This window comes from Cynocephalus volans, chromosome 11 (assembly GCF_027409185.1).
Source record: "Cynocephalus volans isolate mCynVol1 chromosome 11, mCynVol1.pri, whole genome shotgun sequence".
Taxonomy (NCBI): domain Eukaryota; kingdom Metazoa; phylum Chordata; class Mammalia; order Dermoptera; family Cynocephalidae; genus Cynocephalus; species Cynocephalus volans.
In genome coordinates, this window is record NC_084470.1 from 98,446,266 (window position 1) to 98,468,507 (window position 22,242).

General features: G+C 48.0%; 1 long non-coding RNA gene across 1 annotated transcript; it reads left to right on the plus strand.

Moving 5' to 3' along the window:
* Positions 1-22: 22 nt before the first annotated feature.
* LOC134391029 (uncharacterized) lies at positions 23-21,377 on the plus strand. The gene is made up of 3 exons (XR_010024900.1): positions 23-137; positions 17,236-17,494; positions 19,773-21,377. It is a non-coding gene; the product is annotated as an uncharacterized LOC134391029 (long non-coding RNA).
* The last annotated feature ends 865 nt before the right edge of the window (positions 21,378-22,242 follow it).

Below are 22,242 nucleotides of genomic sequence, written 5' to 3' on the forward strand. Positions count from 1 at the left end.
CCCGAGCGCGCGGGGGCGGGGCGTGCGGCGCCGGGGCGCCCGGCGCTCGCGGGGACACTGAGGCCAGCGCAAGGCACAGTGTGCGTACGCGGAGGTCCGGCGACTTCCGTGCCTTTCCCAGCGCTCACAGCTCCGAGGTGAGCGGACGGACTGGAGTCCCTCCGAGCGGGCCTACACCGGCGCCGGCCGCTGTGACCCGCGACGAGTAGGTCCCGGTCGTCACCTGCCGAGGCGGACGCGAGCTGGTGGGGACGCAGGACAGCCTCGGCGGTTGGGCCACTTGGCAGACTCGGAGGCCCGTTCTTGGGGCGGGGCCCCGAGCGACCCTGAGGACCAGTGGGGTGGGTCCCCGCGGGCGGGCGGGCAGGGCCGGCGCTCGGGAGGTGGCTCCCGGAGGGCACGCAGGAGGGCCTCCTGGAGGGTGGCTCTTGTGCCAGTCCGCGACTGATTTTGGAGGAGAAATGGAGACGCGAGCAGCCTTGGCGGTGTGACAGCCCGAGATTTATGGGGAAGGAAACTCCGTCTGGCTGGAGCAAAGCTGTGTGAAGGGGCTCGTGGGGACAAGGGACGCCGGCCAGGGCTTGGAGCCCTCTCCTAGGCACACATCTGTAGTGAGTAACCTCATGCTGCCTCACGCTGCGAGCGTGTAGAGGAGGCGGCGGAGGGAGCTGCTGCGGCCTCACGAAGGTTTTGCGGAGCCAAATCTTGACCTGGACAGATAGAAGCTGCAGGTGCAGATGTCACAAGATGCTTTTTTGCGATGTTAATTTAGGTATTGCCATTTGTATTTCCCCTTCCCTCCCTTTTCTAGTAATCTGAGAGCAGATTTTGAACATCCTCACCGCAAAAAATAAACATGTGAGGTGGTGGATATATTAATTAGTTTGATTTAACCATTCCACAATGTATACGTATATCAAAACATCACATTATATCCCATAAATAAATACAATTATTGTTTGTAAATTAAAAATAAAACAAAATCGCAGTGTCTTGAACAGGATAGAAGTTTCTTTCTTGGGTATCCGTCTGGACGATGAGGACAGCTCCTTCTGGTGTTGCCCCACCCTCCCTACGGTGTTGTCTTCCTCTCATCACACCTGCTTTCCAACTGTTGGAAAAATTCAAAATTAAACTTTTACCTAGCCTGCACAATGCCTCTGTAACTAAATGTACTTATCTACAAGGCCACTTAGAGTCAGCCAAGCTAGTTATCAACTGCCTGCATTCCTCACTTCTGTAATCTTGCTTGCATACTTTCTTAGGTCACACGAGTTCTTAGGCCGAAAGTAGCAGCTGCCTGCTTGAGATGTATGTTGAAGAAACTGAAAGATAAGAGTCCACCTATAAAAGACCCTGTAAGACCTGGGTTTGGGGCCCAGAATTTCAGAGCATTAGCTTGTCTGTGGCCCACCTGCGCAATAAATTTCTGACTCTCCAACTCTCTGCCACTTCCTTGCCTAATTCGTTCCATAACACAACCAGCAAAAAGAAAAAATGCAGATGCTGAAGCATATTGTTCTTGAGCTCCAGACATCACCTGCTCATATCCCTTTGGCCAGAACTTAGTCCACTCAGTTACAGGGAGGCGGGAAGTATAGTCTTTATCCTGGGCAGCCATGTGCCCACCTAAAAATGGCAGGCTCTAGTCCTAGGAAAGACTGCATCTTTGGGCACGAGCAGAACTCTGCTACAGACTGTCACAGTCGTGGGAACAAAGCGTGGAGGGAATGGGGGAGGTGAGCTGGGTTTGCGAGATGATTGGTAGTTGGGCAGAGAGCCGTCATGGAGAAAGGGGACGGTTCAGTCTCAGATGTGGAAGTATGAAAGATGGCTGCAAATGCCTGCCCTGCGGTTCCTCCACTGGTCGCTGATCAGCTTGCTGATCCCTGATAGACCTCTTGTATTAGTCCATGAAAGGACGAGTTGGCACCAGTTGACGATCCACCGGAGAGAGCTCGTTTATTAGGCAGCACACACACACATATATATAGGGCTTTTAGGGAAGGCTGATTGGCTTAAAATACAATCTCTACTTAGCATACCGCATGGGGCTTGGGGTGAGCTGATTGGTGTGCGATTCCTGCCGGCGTGAAGGAGAGTACGGAAGAGAAGGACAACCAGTGCCACAATGGGGTGTGGCCGAGAAGGACTTATGTGATCAGGGTGTGATCCCTTGGGGCATTTGGGTTCTTACATTCCTCCCTTTTTCTTGTTTTAGGAAAGGGGACATTGAAGTCATCGAGCTACTTCCTGCTGAACTGGGGCGTTGTGGCGGGGGGGGGGGGGGGGGGCAAAGGGAGGAAGGTACATAAATACCCATTATGAAACCCCAAAGGAGGGTGGAGAAACAAGTAATTTCAAAAGGGGAAAAGTCCAGGTGAGCAGCCAGGTGTCGGTGGCAAGGGCGTGTAGGAATGCGTTTCCTCTGTAAGGTGGTGTCTCTTCAGCAACAGCTGAGGCGCTCACGAGATGAGGCGGGGGCTTCATCAGTATCTAGAAGCTGGTAGTTTCTGGGCCGAGCCCGTGGCGCACTTGGTAGAGTGCTGCACTGGGAGCGCGGCGATGCTCCCGCCGCGGGTTCGGATCCTATATAGGACTGACCGGTGCACTCACTGGCTGAGTGCCGGTCACGAAAAAACGACAAAAAAAAAAAAAAAAAAAAAGAATTGGCAGTAGAAGCTGGTAGTTTCTAAGCAAAAGCTGGTTAAAGGCCTGATTAGAGATTTTTCCCACTTGGGTTTGAAGAAACCTAATGATGCAGGGCAAGAAAAGGCAGGTTATGAGGATAATGATTAGAGGTCCCAAAATGGGCCAAATCCAAGTTAGGATAGGGTTTAAGATAAAAGAAGAAAAGGGGTTAGAACTGGATGTGGTTCTTAGGCTGGAAGCTAAGTCGGTGAGTTTGATGATGTTTGTTTCTACTAGACCGGCTAAAGAGGTAATTTGTCTCTGTAGAGAGGAAAGAGATTCGGCAGTGGAGGTCAGAGCCCCTTCAAGTCTAGCATTTATGTCTTCGACCGCCCATAAACTGTGTCCTAAGTCTCCTCCCGACAGGCCGGCTCCGACCGCTGATGTTAGGGAAATACCAACCATGATCGGGAGGAAGGAGGCCCTTTTTTGCTTTGAGGGGGGATGAAGAAGTTGGAACGGTTCTGAACTGGTGTACAGAGTGAGTTGAGGGACGATGGTGACCAGAAGGCATGGGGCAGTAAGATTAGGCAGGATGGAGGTAGAGAGGGTTCCATTGCACCAGAAGAAAGAGCCTGGTGGGGCGACGGTGTGGTTATAAATGGTTGAGGAAGGGAAGCGTTTAAGGGGACAGCCGCCAGAAGCGGTCGCATGAGAGAAAACAATTTCCGGGAGAGAGAGAGAAAGATGAGTGTTTCAGAAATGATCTGTTGCCAGGTGTAAATGGGTGACCCTGGGGAGCTAGCAGAGGGGCCTGAAAGCTCCTTGGGTGAAATGAAAAGAACAGGAGAAGGCCAAGGAGAAGGTTCATGTCTCCGGAATTGGGGGTAGGGCTGAGGTCCGGGATAGGCGGAGTTTGAGAGGGTTGGTAGGATGAGGGATGCACTTAAAGGAATGGTGTGTTAAGTTTCCTTGCAGCTTGTTACTGGAGTTCTCGGTGGTCGAGGGCGGATCCTGAGTGTAAGGCTTCAGCCTGGAAATATGAATCCATGGAGTAACATGATTACCTGGCAGGGCAAGTTTAGCAGCAGTTGGAGTGCAAAGGATGACAGGACATGGGCCTTCCCACTTAGGGGTTAGGGGGGTTTTAGGTTCCGGAGAAGTGTAGAATAATAATTGGCCTGGGCGAAGGTGGGAGAGCAAGGGTAAGGCCATGGTGGGTGGTATGGGTCCTTTAGTCGCTGTGATCCCCGGGGGTAGGAGGGGTCTACCATACATGACTTCAAAAGGGGAAAGATTGGAGGGCCTTTTTGGGAGAGCCCTGGTCTTGAGTAGAGCGAGAGGTAGAAGACGGACCCAATCAAGGTGTAATTCCAGAGACAATTTAGTTAGTATGTCCTTTAAGGTTCTGTTGGTTCTCTCTACCTTTCCGGATGCCTGAGGTCGGTAAGGGCAATGTAAGTGCCAGGGGAGAGAGAGTGACCGGGAGAGTTTCTGTATTACCTGGGCGGTAAATTCAGGTCCATTGTCAGATTGAATGGAAGTGGGCATCCCAAATCGTGGGATGATTTGGGAAAGGAGAGTCTGGGCTACGGTGGAGGCCTTTTTATTGGATGCTGGGAATGCCTCTACCCATCCTGAAAAGGTATCAACAAACACCAAGAGGTATTTGAGGCACCGGATGGAAGGCATGTGTGTAAAATCAACTTGCCAGTTGGCCGCGGGTGTGAGACCTCTGGCCTGGTGGGAGGGGTATGGCCCAGGTTTGAGAGGGGTGTTAGGATTGGTACACTGGCAGATTGTGCATGAGGAGGAAATTTTTTGTAAGAGGGCTTTGTCAGATGGGGTGACTGAGAAGAAGGCTTGTAAAAACTGGGATAAAGCTTGGGGGCTAGAGTGAAACAGGTCATGGAGCAAGCGAAAGAGAGAGGACTTATCATCATTAGGCGGTTGGGGCTGAGAGGGTGTCTGTGAACCTTGGGAGCCGTATGGAAGAATGGGAAGTTGGTTTTGTGTCTGTGGGTGCCGTGCCGCAGTGCGTGCGGCGAGGTCAGCCTTACAATTCCCGCGAGTGATTGGGGAATCGTCCCTCTGGTGGGATCTGCAATGAATGACTCCTAATTTACAAGGTAAATGGGATGCCTCAATTAATGTGGAGATTAAAGCTGAGTTGGTGATTGTGTTACCCTTCATGTTAAGCAGACCGCGTTCTTTCCATATGGCGTCATGAGAGAGAAGTATATGAAAGACATATTTGGAGTCAGTGTATAAATTAAGAGTTCTTCCTTCAGCTAGAACGCAGGCTCACGTGGCGGCGATAAGTTCGGCCTGCTGGTTGGTAGTACCCTTGGGTAAAGGTTGGGCTTCTATAACCGAATCAAGGGAGACTATGGCATAACCCGCGTAATGAGTGTTTCCTTCCTTGAATGAGGACCCATCCGTGAACCATGCGAGATCAGTGTGAGACAGGGGCCCCTCAGTGATGGAAGAGCGGTAAGGTATGAAATTCTGAAGGCTTTCTACGCAGCTGTGCAAAGGGGTGTTGGGGGAATCTGGTATAGGCAGTAGGGTAGCCGGGTTTGTGGGCAGGTATTGAAGGATAGGGCAGGATTTTCCAGAAACGAGGATAGGATGGTTAGGATTCTGGAAGGTGGGATTGGAGAGCCTTATAGGTAAGGAGGTCTTTGAGGTGATGTGGTGAGAGAATGGTGAGAGGTGCCCCAAATGTTAATTTGGATGCCTCCTTATGCAGTAACTGCCCCGCTGCCAGGGCTCTTAGACAGGGTGCCCAGCCTCATACAGTGAGATCCAACTGTTTTGATAGGTACAAGGCGGAGATCTTGGACGAGACGAAAGGCGCCATTAGGTTTTTTTTACAGCGAGTATGGGAGTATTGCCTGAATGATGGGGCTTAACCCGAGGAGGGCTGTTGTGGTTAATGGATACTGAGCCTGACAAATATATTTGGAGGGGTCTTTTAGTTTTATGTGTACAGGGGAACACTGGGCCAGAGCGGGGCTGGCAGTGTCCCAAACTGTGGGGTTAACAGGGTGCGTTAGCATGGGTAAGGACTTCTTTGGAGGGGTGGAATTAGTAGGATCTTGGGCTTGAACTAGTGCTAGGAGGAAGGAAACGGGGGAAGAGGAAGAGGACAGGGGCAAAGTAATGGACTCTTGAAGCCGTGATAGAATGTCCCGACCCAACAAGGGGACGGGGCATTGTGGCATGACTAGAAAGGAATGGGAGAAAACGGATTGAGTGCCTTGAAGGCAGTAGGTTAAAAGAGGGGTTTTTTGGGGAAAGATTTGTTTACCTCCTACCCTGACTATAGGAGAGCTGCTGGAGGTGGTGGGGCCTTTATATTCCCTTAAGACCGAAAAGGTGGCTCCAGTGTCCAGGAGGAAAGATATTGGGTGGCCGTCCACAACCATGGATACCCTGGGCTCTTGCTTTGTTATAGAGATGGTCGGGAAGGGCCCAAGGCTCCTTCAGTCCTCCTCAGCGAGGCCCACCATAGGTGGTGTCCACGGTTCGGGGGACTGTGGGGCAGTTGGTCCCTCACCCCTTCGGGCGAGGGGGCAATCAGATCCCCAATGTCCCTTCTTTTTGCATTTTGGACAAGGAGTGGTGGGTGGCCTGGGGGTGGGGCAAGCCTTTGCCCAATGCCCTTCCTTTCCACATTTAAAGCAGGCTCCAGGTGGAGGCTTAGAGGTGGAGGCTGTGGGAGGGCACTCAGGGGGTTTGATAAGCCGGGCCAACATCTGGAAGTTGGCTTGGTTGGCCCTTTGTTTTCGGCATTCTTTTTCCTCCTCCCGATTATGAAAAACCTTGAAGGCCACTGACAGGATTTCAGTCTGAGGGGTTGCAGGACCCTGCTCTAATTTTTTAAGTTTAGTTTTAATGTCGTGGTAGGATTGGGCCAGGAAATAGGTCATAAGGACATGCCGGCCATCTTCTGAGTTGGGGTCTAAGTTAGTGTATTGTTGAAAGGCCTGAGTTAATCTATTGAGGAACTCAGAGGGAGTTTCTTCCTTTTTTTGGACAATTTCTTGAATTTTTTGGAAACTGACGACCTTGCGAGCCGATTTTTTGAGGCCAATTATTAAGCAAGAGGCAAAACGGTCTCGAGCCTGGATTCCCTGGGCTGTGTTATAATCCCAATTAGGTTCCTGTTCTGGGACTGCTTGGGGGCCTGGCGGGTGATCTGGATTGGTACGATGTGTGTCAGTGGCATGGGTTTGGGCTGTATCCCAGACCCTGCGGCATTCCTCGGGGAGGAGGGTATTGGCTAGGAGCATGAAGATGTCATGATGTGTGAGGCTGTAGGCCTGCAGGATCCATTGGAATTCTTTAATGTAGGTAGTAGGGTCGGTAGAGAAAGAGCCTAGTCTTTTTTCTAATTGTGTAAGGTCAGCTAGGGAAAAGGGAACGTGGACCCTAACTACTCCTTCAGCCCCAGCTACCTCACGTAGTGGGGCGATTGTTAAAGGGGCGGGGGGAGGTCCTCGGGAACGGGTGAAAGGGGGGCTTAGTGGGTCAGGGGTAGGTGAGGGTAAAGACGGGGGAGTGGATGGCGCAGGAGGTGCAGAAGGTGACGTGGATGATGGGGGAGGAGGAGCAGACGCCGGAGGCACTGGGGGAGGAGGAGGTCGGTAGGGTGGGGTTTCATCAGCAGGGTCGAAGGTGGAAGAATCGAGGGGTGACTGTGAAGAGGGTTTACAGGCTAAAAGAACTTGAGAGGGAGCACAGGAGGAGCAGAGGGCGGGGTTCTGAGCCAAGAGGCGAAAAGCCTCGATGTAGGGGATCTCCTTCCATTTTTTTAGGCGCTGGCAGTAGTTGAAGAGGTCTCGTAGAATGTTAGGATCTAGTGTGCCCTCAGGGGGGCATGTGTTTTGATTATCTAAAGGATAATAAGGCCAATCTTGTGTACAGAATTTGGTGAGGAGTTTGAGCTCAATATCAGGCCTGAGGGAAAGGTTGGTGAGGTTTTTCAGAAGGCATTGAAGTGGAGAGTCCCCTAGGGAGGAGGAGGAAGCACCCATTCTGGTCTCTTAATGGGACAGGAGGGTGAAGGAGAGAACAGAATGGGGCTTTTAACCTCCAAAAATGAAAGTAAAAGTTTACCGGGGCTTTGGAACCTGTTATAGTTTGGGAATTTATGGTGGTCGTGAAGACTGTGGTGGGGTGGGGTATGGGCGTTAGGGGCTACTGGACGATTTAGACTCCCTGTGGTAGCCTGAAAAAGGGCTGGTGCCCTTTAGGAAAGGGGGCTTACCTAATGATGAGCCGGTGGTGAGTGGAAGGAGCCAGCGCCGAAAACAATGGACGAGGGTGGACCGAGGGTGGACCGTCAATGGTGAGTGGTGGAAGGGAGGCCGGTCCTGGCGGAGTCGACACCAGTTGACGATCCACTGGAGAGCTCGTTTATTAGGCAGCACACACACATATATATAGGGTTTTAAGGGAAAGCTGATTGGCTTAAAATACAATCCCTACTTAGCATACCGCATGGGGCCTGGGGGGTGAGCTGATTGGTGTGTGATTCGTGCCTGTGGGAAGGAGAATACGGAAGAGAAGGGCAACCAGCGCCATGATGGGGTGTGGCCGAGAAGGACTTATGTGATCAGGGTGTGATCCCTTGGGCATTTGGGTTCTTACATTCCTCGGTGTGATCCCTTGGGGCATTTGGGTTCTTACAATCCATTTCTGTTGTTTATAACAGAAATAACCTAAACCTGGGTAATTTATAAATAAACAATTTTTATTGCTTACAGTTTTGGAGGTTGAAAGTCCATAGTCCTGGGAACACAACTGGTGAGGGGACAGCAATACAGGGTATCACATGGCGAGAATGGTGGAGCAGAGAGAGGAAGGCAAGGTGATAGGGTCCTTAAAACAACTAGCTCTGGTGGGAACTAATAGAGTGAGAACGCATTCACTATCCCCCCCCCCCCCCCCGCAAGGGAGAGCATTAATCTATTCACCAGGGATCCACCCCCCATGACCTGAATAGCTCCTGACACTGCCACATTGGGGATCAGATTTTGACATGAGCTTTGGGGGGACAACATATCCAAACTATATCACTTCTGTTCCTTTGCTTGTGGTGCTCCTTCTGTCTGGAATAGTGCCTCATTTCCACGCATGGAGATCCTTCAAAGCTTAGTTCAGATGCCTCCTCCTCCACGGAGCCTTCCCAGATCCCTGAGCAAGAGGAAGAACTTTGCTCTCTCTTCTCTGAATTCCTGCAATTGGATTTCTTTTACCTTTTGTTTGATTTTTGCCTTACTTAGTCATTCATTCATACATTCATTCATTTGTTCAGTTGTTTGTTTAAACTTCCTCTTCTTTAATACTAGATTTCTTTGGTTGGGGGGTTGGCTGGTATGGGAATCTGAACCCTTGACCTTGGTGTTACAGATTTAAATTCCTTTTCAGATTTCTGTAATAAATGTTCACAGAGATTGGGGTATCCCAGAATGAAATGAGGAAAATCTTTTCCTGTCCAGGCCTGACTGTGGTCTGAACTCCCCATGTCTCTTCCCTGACCTCCTGCAACACTCTCTGGTCAAGTTCTTCTCTGAAATCTTAACCTTTTTTTCCCTGTAGGGGTGAAGGCAAACGTTTAAGTACATAACTACACATTGTCTTATTCTGCTTTCTACCTTTGCTTGTTGTGAGTCCCTGGTTAGGTTGTGAGCAATTGGAGGGCGATAGCTGCTGGTCCCCTATACCTCTGTTAACATCCCCCAGCACCCAGACTGTAGCCACAGCAGGTTCTTAATACATTCTTTGGGTGAGGGCAACATGAACTCAGTAGGTTTGGGGTAAGATCTAGGAGCCTCCCCGCCCCCCACTCTCCTGCATGATGTTCTCGCTCTTCTTTTTTATGGTGGTAAAATACCCACAACATAAAATTAACTATTTTAATAATCTTCAAGTGTACAGAATCAGTGGCATTAAGCACAGTCACACTTTTGTGCAGCCGTCACCACCCTCCATGTCCAGAACTTTTTCATCTTCCCCAAACTGAAACTCTGTACTCATTAAACACTGACTCCCCAATCCCCCTCCCCCAGCCCCTGGCACCCACTATTCTATTTTCTGTTTGTATGAGTTTGACTACTCTAGGGACCTCATATAAGTGGAATTATACAGGATCTGTCCTTTTGTGACTGGCGTGTTTCTCTTAGCATATGTCCTCAAGGTTCATCTGTGTCATAGCACATGTCAGAACCTCCATCCTTTTTAAGGCTGTACGTTGAGTGCATTGAATGTATAGACTACAGTTGGTTTACCCATCTACACATCGATGCACATGTGGGTTGTTTCCACCTCTTGGCTGTTGTGAATGATGCTGCTGTGGACATGGATGTGCACACACCTCTTCAAGTCCCTGCTTTCAGTTCTTCTGTGTGTCTACCCAAAAGTGGGATTGCTGGACCATGGTGATTCTGTGTTTCATTTTTTGAGGAACCACCACACTGCTTTCCGCAGTGGCTACACCATTTTACACCCCACCAGCAGTGCACAAGTGTTCTAATTTCTCAGCATCCTTGCCAACGCTTGTTATTTTCCGGGGTTTTTTTTTTTTTCTTTGAGAATCCTTATTTTTAACAAGCACTCCAACTGGTCAGGGCCACACACTGAGAAACCCTGATATAACGTCTCTGCATACTGATTCACATACCCTAGGAGAGTTAGCATACTTAGCTTGGAATAGCCATCTCTGGTCTAATTACCATATCCACGGGAGATGGGGCCTCATAGTTTTAAATAGGCCCACAGTGCAGTAAAGAAATCTTGTCTGAAGAAAAGTTTGGCCCCTGACTCTGGCCTCTGGCTCCTGGTAACCTCTAAGCCCTTGGAATGTTCTGACTGATAAGAGTTCCTGGGCCTTGGGCCATGCCAGATACTCTGTACCAACAATGTGATTTATGATGTGGACACTGGGAGGGGCTGGAGACTATGGTCAGCCATGTCTGTGTAACTGACCCCCAGTGAGAACCTGACACAGGCTCAGGTGAGCCCCCCTGGTTGGCAATGCTTCACGCAGGCTCTCACGTGCTGGGACAAGTAAGTACTGTCCACACAACTTTATTTGAAGAGGACAGCTGGAAGCTTCTTTAATCTGTATCCTTTTGCTATAATAAACCATAACTGTGAGCATGACAGCTTTGTTTGACTTCTGTAAGTTCTTCTAGAAAATGATTAAACCTGAGGGTAATCTTGGTAACCTCTTGAACTGCACCAACCCCGGGGAATTTGAGTGACAGGCAGTCTTTAGGAAACAGGTGGGGTTGAGCTTCCCCAAGGAAACTGCAATTTAACTCAATTCTGACACTAACTGGGTGGAGTTAGCAGTGACCCCTCAGATTAAGGGCAAAGTCCTCCGCAAGACTGCCCCCACTTCAGAATCAGACAAATGTCAGGGCCTTGGCTTTGGACATCTGCGAAGAAGGGCATGTGGGTCTGGAGCGAAGGGGGTACTGTAATCGTGGTGTAATAAGAGAACAGGGGCAGGTCTTAGTCGACAGTTCCTGACAGAGCTGAAGCCTTTGGGATTTCCTGAGGGGACCACGCTGAGTTTAAGCTAATGAGATAACTCCTGGTGGGCCCTCAGGTCGTTTCAAGGGAGGGGCTGGTCATGTTAGAAAGACCCAAGCATGTCATTAGAGAGTAGAAACTTCCAGCCACACCCCGGCCCTCCAGGGAGGAGAGAGGGGCTGGAGACGGAGCTCAATCACACACCCAATGATGTAATAAGAGTCCAAGAAACTCTGAACCCCCAAAGCTAGAGGAGCTTCCTGATTGATGAGCACATGGACGCACCTAGAAGAAGCCCCATCCTGACTGCATGGGAGAGAACGCCGGGGCTCTGCATCCAGGGCCCTCCAGGGCCAACCCAGCTGGCTTCGTTTGACTGCTCCTGAGTCGTATCCGTTATAGTAAAGCTGTGATCGTGTAAGTGTAGCACTTTCAGTGAGGTCTGTGAGTTATTCTAATGAATTACTGAACCTGAGGGAGTCGGGGGATCCTCCCCCCCAGTTTTTAGCCAGTTGGTCAGAAGTGTCAGCCCCATGATTCAGGGAAGAGCAGGGCATGGGCAGGACTAGACCCGAGGATTGGCAAGCCCAGGACTGACACGTTATTACCCAGATTAACTAATGGTTATGAACATTTTGCTGTGTTTATTTCATTTATTGCTATAACTCTTGGCTGAGGTAGTTTAAAGCAAATTATGGATATTACATTTTATTCCAAGTACTTCAGTATGCATCTCTAAAAACATAAGTACATTTTCTTACATAATCACTGTACCATTATTACACTAAATGAAATTAGTAATAATTTCTTAATATCTGACGCCCAATTTACATTCAAATATCTCTATAGTTTCAAAAATATCTTTTGGTGAGTGATTTGTTCAAATCGGAATCTGCACAGAATCCACCTCTCTTACTTAGCCACGTCTCAAGGAGTCTCTCTGCTCCCTCGGCCCTTAGATTTTTTCATGCCGTCGACCTGTTGAAGAGACCAGGTCAGTTTTCCTGTAGCCTGTCCCTCATTCTGAATTTATTTACTTATTTTCTGTGGCAATTTATTACTTATTTCTCCATTTCCTCTGTTTCCTATAAAGTTGGAGTTACCTTTAAAGGATTTATTGGATGTAGTTAAAACATTTTTAGCAAAAATACTTCACGGCTGGTGATGGATACTTTGTTTTGCATAAGGTCAGGAAGCACAGGATGTCTGGTGTTTTGCTATCAGTGATGTAACTTTTGACCAGTGGGCTCAGGTGGTGACAGCTTGATCCCTCCCTTGTAAAGGCACATTTTTCCCTATGGGGTAAGACTTTGGCAGCCTATGACTATCACCAGTGGTTTGGGCATTTATTGATGATTGTTGCCTGACAGCTAAACTTCTGTTATTATTTCTACATTTATAAGTGGAATCATTCTGCAAAGAAGAGCTTTCCCACATCAGCGAGAGTTATTTGGTAACCCAGAATTACAGTGTGTAGAAGTAAGGCAGGATGCATACTTAATTATTTCACTTTATAATTTTCAGAATAAGGAGTTGATATGCAACAGCTACCCACAATAGTGGCAAATTAGATTTCTTTTTTGGCTTTCCCTTGCTTTGAATATCATTATAAACTTGTGAATTTTTATATATTTAATGCGTTTTAATCAATTGTAATAATTTTTCTTTCAGATGCTTATATTGTCCCACCTTTGATCAATGGGATCTCTTTTAAGCTGGCTCCTTGTGACTTTGGACATGTCATGGAGCTATTTTTTAAAAAACTGCCTTATCACTTCACACACACCAGAAAAACTAATAAAAAAAACAACAGCAAGTAGTGGGGAGGTCATGGAGCAGCAGGAACTCTGGCACATTGCTGATGGGAGTGTAAACTGGTACAACCACTGTGGAAAACTTAAGCTAGACATACACCTATCTCATGATCCAGCAACTCTACTCCTAGGAATATACCCAAGAGAAATGATTGCATATTTCTACCAAAAGACAAGTAGAAGAGTGTTCATAGCACCCGTCATAATAGCCACCTATGTGCTTGTCAACAGTAGATAGACATGTGGTGATATTGTCACACAGGAGACACCACACACACTGAGAATGAATGAACTACGGCTGCATGTGACAGCACGGGTGCTTCTCTAATCCGGTTGTTCTGTTGCATAACAAATCGCCTCAAAACTCAGCAGTTTAAAAAACCATTCTATTAAGCAAATGAGTTTTGGGAATTTGGGCAGGTCCCAGTGGGAATGGCTTGTCTCTGTTCTGTGGGTCTGGGTCCTCAGCTAGGAACACTTAATTCCTGGGGGTAGAGTTGCCAGATAAAATAAAGGGCGGGCAGTTAAATTTGAATTTCAGATAAATAATGAACTATTATGGACATGCTTATACTAGACAGTATTTGTTGTTTATCTGAAATTCAAATTTCGCTGGATGTCCGCATTTTTTTCTCTCCTAAAATCTGGCAACCTTAGCTGGGATGACTGGAATTATCTGGATTCCTTTTTACTCATGTGTCTGGCCATGAGCTCTGGGTGTCACTGGTACTTCAGCTGGGCTGTTGAGAGGCCTCTCCATGTGGCCTGGGCTTCTTCACAGCATGGCGATCTTAGGAAAGTCAGACTTCCCACATGGAGGCTCAGGGCTCCAAAAGTGAGGGTCTTGGCAAATAAGGCATAGTCTTTGAGCCTCAGAGTCATGCAGCATCCCTTCTGCTGCCTTGTCTATAAGCAACTCATGAGTCCGCTGATTCAAAGGAAGAGGAATTACAGCCCTCCGCTCAGTGGGAGAGTGGCAAGCTTTGAGAAGAGCATGTGGAATAGGAAGTATAGATGGTTTCTGACTGAGACAGGCCCCAACTTAGGTGGTTTGACTTACGATTTTTTGACTTTGTGATGATGGTGCAAAAGCGATGTGCAATCAGTAGGAGCCATACCTTGAGTAAACATACAACTATTCTGTTTCTCACTTTAAGTACAGTAGTTAACAAATTATATGAGATATTCAACACTTTATTATAAAATAGGCTTTGTGTTAGATGATTTTGCCCCACTGTAGGCTAAAGCATGTTTAAGATAGGCTAGACTAAGCGATGGTGTTTGGTAGCTTAGGAGCATTAAGTGCATTTTCGACTTACGATATTCTCAACTTACAGTACGTTTATTGAGATGTAGCCCCATCGTAAGTCAAGGAGCTTCAGTTCTGTGTGGCTGTTTGAAAAAATGGTCTGCCCCAAATAGTGTTGAATGAAAGGGCCAGAATCACTAGAGTGCACATTGTCTGATGCCATTCATGTAAATGTTAAGAACAGGGAAAGCTAACCTGTGGTATTAGAAGTTCAGGATAGCAATCACCCTTGGGGGCTGGGCTGGATGGGCATGGGGGGTTTTTGGGGTGCTGGTCATGCTCTGATTCTTGTTCTTGGTGTTGGTTGTTGGGTGTGTGTACTTTATGGAAATGCGCCTGGCTGTGTGCTTAGGATTTGTGTACTCCTCTCTATTTCTGCCTGAGGTGGTTGTATTAGTGCGTTTGTGTTGCTCATAACAAAATACTTGGAACTGGGTAATTTTAAAGAAAATGAAATTTATTGCTTACAGTTTCTGAGGCTGAGAAGTCCAAAGTCCATCTGGAGGTGGCAACAGTGACCCAGTGGTCTCACATTGTAAGATGGTGGAAGCAGACAGAGCAGAGAGAGCCAGACAGCCTCTCCTCTTCTTTTTAAGCCCTCAGAACCACACCCCTGACCACCATTTTTAATCCATTCATTACTGCATGGTCCTACAATCCAATCACCTCTTCAAGGCTCCTCCTTTCAATTACCATAATAGATATCCCACCCTCTTAACAGTCACAGTGGGGGCTAAGTTCTAATACATAAAACTTGGGGGACACAATTCAAGCTTCAATGAGTTTTGGGGGGACATAATTCAATTCACTACAGTGGCCCAGGTGTGGGACTTGTCACTATCCTGCAATCATTGAGCAACATGGTACTTTTAGACAGGGTTTTGGAGTGACAAGCACTACTGCAAAACTATCCGTTGTCACACTGCTTGTTTACCATTCAAAGTCCTGGGCAGGATTGTCGACAGGCCCAGTTTTGAGCTCCCATAGGCTTTCTAGACTTCTTTGGCTGGAATGAAAACAGACCCCTCAGATGAACACAAGCCAAACTGATGATGCAGCAGGGCTCAAAGAACAAAAAGACAGGAAGGCCAGATGACTTCACAGGTCCCGGAATGAGAACCTGGGGCCTTGTTAGCACGGTCCTGCATCCTGGCTCTTTGGGCCCCTCTTTTCTCTTTCTGCAGACCCTGGGCCCTCCCCTTCAGTGTGCATTGGTGCAGGACTGTGGTCCCATTGAGGCAGCCTCAACTCTGCCCAGTGCCACTTACCTTGAGTCACGAGCTCCCGATCCAAAATTCCCAGGAGACAGACGTGTTTTGGCACAGCTTAGACTGGGAAGCCATCTCCAACCCACCCAGGCCGGACCCACCTCTTCAGGAAGATGATGGATGTTCTTAGGAATTTCTGATAATAAAAGGGATTTAGGGGTGTTAAGGAATATTAGAGACGCATAAAAATACGAATGAGTGATTGGAAACCCCTGTCACCCACCCTCTGAAGAGAACTTAAGTGTTATTTTTCTCCCTTTGGTTCTTACTGACGTTTAATGTAATTGTGACCACATAAAACGCTGTCTGTCTCTCTTATATAATAAACTCTTCATGTATTATTTTCCTCGTGTCACTAACATTTTTCCCCATAAACATCATTTTAATATCGTGTCCATGGCAGGTACATTCAGGGAGGCACTACTGTTTACATAACTATTTCCCTAAAGTTGTGGGTTTAGGTTGTTCACAGTTTTTTTCCTATTATAAATCACACTGGGATGAATATCATTATGATTAAAATGTTGTCTGTATATTCTATTATTTCCTTAGGGTAGAATTCTAAAAGTGGGAATGCCTGGATCAGAAGCTATGAACAGTTCTTTGAAGACAGGCTGTACCTAGGTATCACATAGATGGTATTTTAAACACAAAAGGCCCATAGATCTCAGCTAGGTCAAAAGAGGGCCACACACATGCACCTTCTGATCCAGGCTGACTTTGCCTGCAGGGATAGCTATTCGGCCTTCTAGAATGTTCCCTCACCCTCCCATAAGTCCTTGTGCCAGGGGCCTGTGGTTTTCTGCAGGATGGTGGGCGTCCTCTGCCTGACCCGCAGTATCCTTCCAGACTGATTCCAGCACAGAATCTGGCACTGTCAGCAACCTTCCAGCCTCACCCAAACGGCCAAGCACGTTAGTGTGCAAACACCTCCTGAAGCTGGTGTGAACATTGCTGGACGTGCTCCACGTAGCTTCATGATGCACTGGGGGCTGCTCTGAACACATACCACACTTGACTGCTCTGTAGACAAGTTGCTGTCAGTAAGATTGTGGACCGAAACCAAGGCCATCGAGAAAGAATTAATTTTCTAAAGTTTATTGGGAGCCAAATGTGAGGATCAACCCAGGAAACACCATCTGACAGAGAAGTACAACAAAGTTTATTACAAATAGCAAAGGCTTTATAGACAGAAAAGGCTGAAGACAGCACAAACAAGTACAAAAGCAGATCAGTCATTTCAAAGTTACTTTCCATGAAAGGTGGGGGCAGGGAGACAAAAGAATAGGAAAATAACATCAGGTGACTTCAGGCCATCTCTTGTGTGAGGATGAAGACAGAGAGACTTGATTATCACACTTGTTGAAGATTAAACTGGCCTTTCTGGGAAATTGGCTGTTCGCTCTTTCCTCGACTTCTCGGAAGGTCACACCACAGCCCAAGTGACGTGGAACTTAGCAGGGGTTACTCCGTTTTGGTTTTTAGTCTGGTCTGTTGGGGCCTTGTGCAGGAGCTTAGTCCAAAACAATGGGCTCCGGTAATTTTTATGTAACGAGATCACTGGACTCAGTTATGGAATGCAGTAAGCCTTTCACAGAAACCACGGGGCCCTTTCCTCTTTCTCCCCAGCATCTCTGGTGGAAATTCTTTCACTGGTTTCTTTCAGGAAGAAGAAGTCCCTGTGTCCTGCTGGAGTCCGTGTCAGCGGAGAAGATTTCCAGGGGAGATGAGTCTGATGGCGCTGAGGGGCTGAGGCCTCCTGCCGGCCTCTGCCTGGGACATCCTTGCATCGAAGTCAGCAGGCTGCTCTTGCTGTCCGCCCTGTTCCTCGGAGTCCCATGTGAGAACACAAGATCATGTCACCTCTCCCGTGGCTATCCTCAAGTGCAGGCCCTGGCAGCAGCTCTTCAGCCACCATCGGCTGTGTGAGTAGTGAGGAGTGAAGGTGGGACAGGCCACGTCCCAGGAGCTCCAGGGCTCTGCGAGGGCAGCGCCAGTGCAGTCCCGACCTATGCTGCTTCCTGCCTGTTGGTGTCCAGGCCTCACTCCACCCTTCTCAAGGTGGCCAGGGCCCAGAGGAGGATGTGAGGCGTTTGTTAGGGAGGTCAGGAGGTCAGATTTGGGACCACGTGGTTAACATGGTTTTATCCCTTTTGCTTTTGCTTCTGAGCCCGTGGCCTTCTCTCTGGGGAGATCAGCCCAGTGTGGAAAGTATCCAAAGAAGACAAGTACCCAAAGAGAAAAGACAGTTATATTTGTGTTCTAACATGCAAAATAGACATTTGCGGTAAGACAATAGGCTTAAAAGCCAGTCATTGTGAATGAGAAGGATTTTCTGAGCTCATGTAGTTCCTGAGGAGCAAATCAAGGCCGAGCTTGGCTACTCTCAACATAGCATCTCTGCCGTGTGGTAGGTCACCTCTTCCCCCCACAGTGCCAGGCCAGGGTCTGGATGCTCGGTCTAGTTTTATTTAAAAGCATCCTTCCCCTTTGGCCAAGCCCAGAAGACAGCAGAGACAAGGGAGAGACGGGAGCGTGGGCAGGGAGCCGAGCTGATTTCCACCCCGTGGGAGATGCTGGAGGAGCTGGAGGAGCGGGGTGCAGGGCGGCCGGCAGAGCTTGCATCAGGCAGCACTAGGGCCTCTTGAGCTGTCCTCGGATCTCATGGACTCTGAGTTGAGATCCTGCCTAGCAGGGCAGGGTGGCACTGCATCACAGCAGAGGGTGGACAGCTGGCACAGGTGCTCAGTGGAAGATGTGGGAGACAGTCTCTGGGCTTGTGTTTCCTAAGCCAGGAGAAGGAGGGAGTGAGGGAGAGGGAGGGAGATGCAGGCGCTGTCGGGCCCAGGGCATCCCTGGAGGCCACACACGCCCGAGGACACCTTCCCCTGCTGCTCCCTGAGCCAGCCATACGCCACGGGGGCATGGGGAGCCGCGAAAGGGGTCGGGGAGCCTGGGTGGCTGCGCGTTTCTACCTAAAGAGGCCGAGCAGGAAGGAGCTGTTTAAACTGCCAGTTTAGACAAAAGCCATGAGGATGACCAAATCGATTGCTCTGCCCCCAATTTCCACTAACACACATCAAGGGCTAGGGCTGGTGCCGAAGCCTGGACCTGTTCTACGGAGAAAGACCATAACTACTCTGGCCTGGTGTATTTGGGGGAGGCAGGACACGTGTGATCCAAGACAGGCTTGCTCACTTTCTGCACGGAGTCAGGCTCCAGTGGGTCCTTCTGTCCCGCCCCTGTCATTCCCTACTACTCCCTCTGCTCCCTGCCCCTGGTGTCCTAGGGAGGACAAGAGCATGGAGGGGGTCCCCACCAGGTGGGAGGACCCTGAGTCCGCTGCACGCAACCCTCTGTGTGGGCCATCCTCACAGACGCTGGGTCGCCAGGTTAGAAAGATGGTGTCCTGCCAGGTGCAGAGGTTCCTCCCTTAAACAGAATCAGTGTTATGCAGAACCATAGGAAGGGGCTGTTTCCAAAGGTTGCAAAGGTCACATATTGCAAGTCCATGGCAGGACTGGTGTGGCCCAGCGCCCAGAACATGGCGGGTTGGAAGGATAAAGTCTGGGCTATGTTGAACCCCAGGGGAAATGCTCACGGGTGTGGAGTTGCCAGTCCAAAGCCAGCCCTGAGGTGTCCCAGGATGGAACCACTGGTCTACTATCCCAGTGCTGCCTCTTACTAAGGGACCACTTACACCCTCTGCACTCAGGGTGCTGGGCTGTAAAACAGAGCAAGTTGGGTCAACACAGAGGCCTGTGCTGTGTAGGTCACTGACCAGGCTTCTTAACGCTGATTATCTCATTTAATTTGGCCCTTGCAATAACCCTGCAAGGAGGCAGAAAAGAAGTCATAGGCCATAGCTTTGGAATAAGACACAGCTTTGGGGTGAGAACTTGGGGGTTGCTGGACCACTGCGGGTTTCAGGTTCTCTGGGTAAAGGGGGGACAGTGACCCCAGCTCCTTCAGGTTGTGGTGAGGATTAGAGACAATGTCAACAGATGAGAGAACAGACACACAGTGTGGTCAGAGCCCCTCCAAGAGTGAGGCATGGGTCATCTGACAGCCTCCGGTTGAAACTGGTTGCTGACCATCTCAGATAATTGTGCAAGCTGAATCGTTGCCTGGAGTTCCTTTTAAGATAACAAAAGGCCTTTCGAGTTTCCTGTAATGGGCGGGTGATCATCATTTGTCTTGCAGAAACTTCAGGTTCCTGAGGCAGATGGACATACATAGAGGAGACCCTAGTGACCTCCAGATGACACTTGGAATGCAAGTCATGGCCCCCCACCCCCAACAATTTTTCAGAGCCTTACTGGAACCAGAATGCTGGACATAATTAAAAAGTGAGGCATCTGTCACCATTTACTGCAAGAAAAGCAAAAAAGGAGCGAGACTGGAATGTGTTGATCTCCCACTGTTACCAAACCCAAGTCCGGCTGTCGCTGCCAAAACAGAAACAAGGGAGACTCGGACGTCAATTGTTGGTGAAACAGGAAGGCAGCTGTTCTCAGGCCTGAGGAGACAGCAAGCTAAGCCACCTCAAAGGCTCAGATCTACCGAGGCTTTCAAGAAGGAGGAAGCAGTTAGTGAAGAGCAGGAGGGAGACTGGCAAGGGGCTGATGCAGGGTCTCACCAAGGCTCTGTCTGGCTTGTCCTTGATGCTATCTTAGGGTTCTGCAGGATTTTGATTCCTTGCTGGCGCCCATGGTCAGCCTCGAGACATCTGTTCTTGGAATTCTGCAAGCCTCAAAGAACTGTTAGTTTTGCAGGTCCTGATTAGTTTTTAACAGCCTTGTTTTTCTACTTAGCAAGCAAGATAAGAAAGTCAGCATGCATCTGACTGCCAGTGTTTCAAAGCATGCATCTGGCAAAATCCCAACTGCAGATGAATCCAACAATCTGCTTTCTCCCTGCTGGCCCACAGAGCTGAACTTCCCTGGGCAGGTGGGTCCACTGTAAATCCACTCAACCTCAGATGGCCCCCACCACTGCCCAAACTGTCTACTTTTGCTTACCTGATCAGTTCACACTTCTACTCTCTGCAGTGACTATTTCCCCCCCTTTTAAAGATTAAAGTATACTTTACATGCATTAAAACTTACCTCCTTTCGTTTACAGTTCTGCAAGTTTTGACAAATGCGTATAATCGAGCAACTGCCGCCACAGTTAAGATGCAGAACTCTGTCAGCCCGAACTGCCTCTGTGGCCTTTGGTTGGTGGTCACCTCCTCTCCCCCTCTCAGCTCCTGGAAACCACTGATGTGTTTGTCTTTTTCAGAATGTCACATAAACAAAATCATATAGTTTGTGATCTTTTGACCCTGGCTTCTTTCACTCAGAAGGATGCGTTTGAGATTCATCCATATTGTGTGTTTTGGTGGCTCATCTTTTGTTACAGCTAAGTAGCATTCTCTTGCGTGTTGTATCTGTTTGTTTATTCATTCACCAGTTGAAGGACATTTGGATCATTTCCAGTTTTTGGTCATTATGAAAAAAAAAGCCACTTTAAACATTTGCATACAGGTTTTTGTGTGAACTTAAGTTTTCATTTCTCTTGGGCAAATATCTGGGAGTGGGATTGTTGGGCCGTAGATTTCACTGCAAAACCATTTTTCCAAGGGGCTGTACCATTTTGCATTTCCACCCACAATGTATGAGAGTTCCAGTTGCTCTGCATCCTCACCAACAGTTTGTAGTATCAATTTAAAAAATTTTTTAGTCATTCTAATATGGTAACTTATTGTGGTTTTAAATTATATTATCCTAATGATTAATGATGTTGAGCATCTTTTCATGTGCTTATTTGCCCATATGTCTTTTCTGGTAAAGTGTCTTTTCATATTTTTGCCCATTAAAAAAATTGGATTGCTTGTCGTCTTACTATTGAGTTCAAGAGCTCTTTATATGTGCTGGTTACCAATGCCTTATCAGATACATGATATATGATTATTTTCCCTCAGTCTTTGGCTTGTCTTTTCACATGGTGCCTTTTTTTTTTTTTTTTTAATTGACCGGTAAGGGGATCTTAACCCTTGACTTGGTGTTGTCAGCACCACACTCTCCCAAGTGAGCTAACCGGCCATCCCTATATAGGGATCTGAACTCACGGCCTTGGTGTTATCAGCACCACACACTCCCAAGTGAGCCACGGGCCGGCCCTCACATGGTGCCTTTTGAAGTGCCTAAGTTCTTAATTTTGAAGAAGTCCAATTTTTCAACTTTTTCCTTTATGGATTGTGCTTTAAGTGTCATGTATAAGAAATCTTTGTCTAATGCAAGGTCTCAAAGATTTTCTCCTATGTTTTGTTCCAAAATTTACATGGTTTGTTCTAAAACTTGTGTGGTAGCTTTTACATTTAGGTCTATGATCACTTTTGAGTTAGTTTATAGAGTAAGGCTAGTGATTTTATTTTTTAATTTAGTTTAATTTTATACAAGGAGTATATTTACAAGGTTTGAAAAGACTACGTCTTAAAATGAAAAGCAGCAATCCCATGCACTGTCTAACTCTACTTTGGATCCCCACTGTTCAAAGGCAGTCATTATTAACTCATTTAATTTTTTCTTCTGGTATTTCTCCATGTAACATGCTTGTACATGCTTGATTTTTAATTGACTTTCTACCACTGAAGATTAGGTTAGCTTTCTTACACCTTCCCGCACTCCCC